The sequence below is a fragment of the Tupaia chinensis genome, unplaced genomic scaffold, assembly GCF_000334495.1.
Source record: "Tupaia chinensis unplaced genomic scaffold, TupChi_1.0 Scaffold000045_1, whole genome shotgun sequence".
NCBI lineage: Eukaryota > Metazoa > Chordata > Mammalia > Scandentia > Tupaiidae > Tupaia > Tupaia belangeri.
Window position 1 is genome coordinate 10,088,698 of NW_006159501.1, and position 3,511 is coordinate 10,092,208.

The window sequence follows — 3,511 nt, forward strand, 5'->3', positions numbered from 1 at the left end:
GGTATATATGCGGAAGGAGCAGGGAGGGTTCTTTGCTTAGCTTTCACTGGGACAGAGAGCTGGCAGCCCAGGGGAGAGGAAAATGGCTATCAGGCAGTGGAGGTTGGATGGAGGGCACTCTGGGTGCCAGCTGCTTCTGAGTCTTTACACAGAGGGGGCTCAAAAGAGCAAGTGGAAGGAGCAGCTGCCAGGGCCCCATTATTACTCAACGGCAAGAAACAAGAGCCTTGCAGTGTGTGTGTGTGGGGGGGTAGCCCCAAGGTCTAGTGGTTAAGGATGCTCAATCCTGCATGGCTGACCGTGGTTCTGACAAACATGCTGACTGCATGTGCATGTGTACCCCACATCCTGATGGGATGGAGAAGTGGAAGAAAACAGCTTGAGGCATGGCCAAACTTTCTCCCTGTTCCTCTCTGTTTCTTTGTCTCTCCTGGTGAGTGCATCTGCCCTCTGGCAATTAAAACAAAACAAAACAAAGAAACGGATGAAACCTTCAGGGGCCCTTTCCTGCTGTGGCCCGGTGGTTCAGAAAGAGCACACGATAACTTCTAACGGGGCAGCCCTGGTGGAAACCACTGTGTGAGTAAACTGGCTGGATTGCTAGAGGACTCTGGGAACACTCGGTATATGCAAAGAAATCTCTCCTGGCTGGATCTCCCAAGCCTGACTGAGCATCACAGATGAAAGATACCTGCTTGCTACTCATTTTTTTTTCTTATCCGGTTATTCAACTTTCTTTTTTCCTTTTTCTTTTCTTTCTTTTTCATTCTTTAAGATAGATTTTTGCTATAGAGCATGTGCACATGCTGGAGAAACAGAGAGACAGAAAGCAAGAAATCACCCCTGAGGGGATGGCCATGCTGCAATCTCTTCTCCATTCTGTTCTTGGGATCTTGGGCACACATGCACACACACCTGGCATGAGTTTTAAGTCACTGGGTCTGGGACTCAAACTGCTGTCGACTACGTGAGAGTCCAGTGACGTAACCATTGCATCAGCTGCTGGTCCCGGTTGTTCAGCTTGCTGAAGCTTCCAGAGTAACAACGTTTCTGTACAGAGAGCTGTGGACGTCATGCTTGCCTCTTCCCAAGTGCGTCACGTCAGCCCCCGAGTCTGCGCATGCTGGTGAGCATTTGGACGGGGGATACTTTGAGTGGCTTCCTCCTCTAGGAGTCTAATTGACTGTGATCCCAGGGCTGTCTCTCGCTTCACTGACACCCACTTACCAAAATCTTCCATCGAATACATCCATTTTAAACCTCGTTACTAAGCAATTGCCAAAGTGAAGGAATTAGCATCAATTCACACATAAATCTGAAAAACATAAATAAACCAGAAGACACTGGAAAGGAAAAATTCATTCATCTTTTCACTCTAGTCGTAGAGATGAAATAAGGGCTGTCTAGTTTTCCCATGCAGGGTTCAGAGCTGGTTAACGCCAAGCACATAGAGTATTTGACGAGGCAAATATAAGGGATCCATTTATCTGTAATGGGAGATAAGATGATCTGCTTTGGAGATAAGACATCCTAAACAGGTTCATAGATCTTTTAAAATTTGGGCTATATGTTTGACCAAATACAAATTTGAAATTGAAATTAATATTCCCTAATATTTGCTCTGGCTTTCAGCTCTTTTGGAGAACTTTTGCAAACATGATCTTATTTCATCCTTCCAGTGTCATGAGGTTGGTAGACTAGGTAGGTTATACCCATTTTATAGAATGTGGGTCTTTGAAGTTAAAAAAAAAGTCTACTTTCTTTTCTATTTTATCTTTATGGTTAGTATAATGTCTAGAAAATGGAAAAAAAACATAAAAAATGAATTTGTGTGACTGAGTTATTAAAGAATCAAGAATGAAAGTACACACAAACAGGTAAGTGATGTACCCAAGGTCATTTGGTGTCAGTGCCAAGATTTTAATAAAAGAGACAAAAATCTTGTACTCTAAAAATCAAACTTCAGAAGATTTCCTTATACCGTTGTAGCAATTATTAAGCAGAAGAGTCCAGCCATTGCACAAGTCTGCTATTGCCCTGATAATGCTATGCAAATGACTACTAGGAAGTCTCAGTGGCTCGTAATTATATTATATATATATATATATACACACACACATACACACACACACACACACACACACACACATATATATATAAATTATATGTCTAAGTATATAAACATATGTAAAAGTATATGTGTATATACACAAAAGGGGAAGTGGCTATCTGTCCTTTTAATGCTGGACTGTGGGAGCACAAAAAGACATCCTCTGTGTGACATATTAATGACCCTTGCCCCTATTGTGTTTGCTCACATTCTGTTAGCCAGCATAAGACACCTTCCAATCCCACAGTCGGGAGGGCAACATAGGCTCCATTCCAAGGGCAGGAAGGCTATTTGCCCAACAATAATTTTCTTTGTCCTTGCCCATCTGAGCAAGGAATTTAACTGAACACATTCTCAAGCTCCCCATAGCTTTGCGATGCTCCAGTTCATGTATCACACATTGAAGGAACTTAGCCCTTTGCCAGTGGCAACGTGGTCCCACCCTGATCAGAATTCATGGCCAAACGGGGAACATTATTTGAGCAGTGGAAATAACTGCTTGATATTCATATGTCCCTAATGGTCTTGAAAAGTATTGCGCTTTCTAACAGCTGTGAAGACAAGAGAGTCTAAGAGTATCGACTATACATAATCTCTGTGAAATTATATTGAATAAAGTAATGATGTGTTATGCTGTTATTAACACATGAAGAGTACCCAATTTGAAAAGTTATCAAAATTGACAAGCACAAACACTATAGGGACCATCAGTACCACTTAATGTCAAATCTCTTATTTTCGTTTATAGGATCATCTGAAATGAGAAGACTCCTCTATTACCACATTTTTGGGGGCTCATAAATTAGGAAGACTCTACATAAGACTTAAATTTTGTTTTAATTTGGAGTGTGGGGTTAGAGAGTATTTGCACTGAAGGTTCATGTAGCAATAATATTTAATATGAATAAAGCCAGAATGAGTAGAAACGGCCATATTGTAGTGTTTCTGAAGTGTTAGTCTTGCTAAGGTTATATAATGTTTAGTTGGACAGATCAAAAAAGTATCAGGACCAAGGACAACAGACAAGGGGCCAGTAAGCCTCAACGCAAGTGTTGCTCCTATTTAAAAATCCCTGGTCTGGGCTAAACAATCTATATTTACCTATCTTAAAACTGGGAACAATGATGTAAAGAGACTATTTCCTTACTCACCAGATCCCAAGCATTTTATTTAACCAATTATAGTTTGAAGCAATTGAATCTATATCAATATACCAAAGATATTCGTAGAACTCAAACGTGTAGAAAGTCCCATGTTATTTTCACTAAAATATTCTGGAAAGAATGGATATACTCTGTTAGCATTTTTATATAAAGAGAAAGTTTAAATATACTTTGTTCTTAAGTGTTCAGCTTCCTTGTATGTAAATAATAATTACAAGTGTGATGATAGTAGCAGGAA

At 40.4% G+C, this 3,511-nt stretch overlaps 1 long non-coding RNA gene across 2 annotated transcripts; it reads left to right on the forward strand.

Moving 5' to 3' along the window:
- Nucleotides 1-958: 958 nt before the first annotated feature.
- On the forward strand, nucleotides 959-3,036 carry LOC106735410 (uncharacterized). 2 transcript variants are annotated; one of them, XR_001370755.2, is made up of 3 exons: nucleotides 959-1,126; nucleotides 1,633-1,701; nucleotides 2,859-3,036. It is a non-coding gene; the product is annotated as an uncharacterized LOC106735410 (long non-coding RNA). The 2 variants fall into 2 exon arrangements; XR_003550160.1 differs by having other exon boundaries at nucleotides 959-1,701.
- Nucleotides 3,037-3,511: the final 475 nt, after the last annotated feature.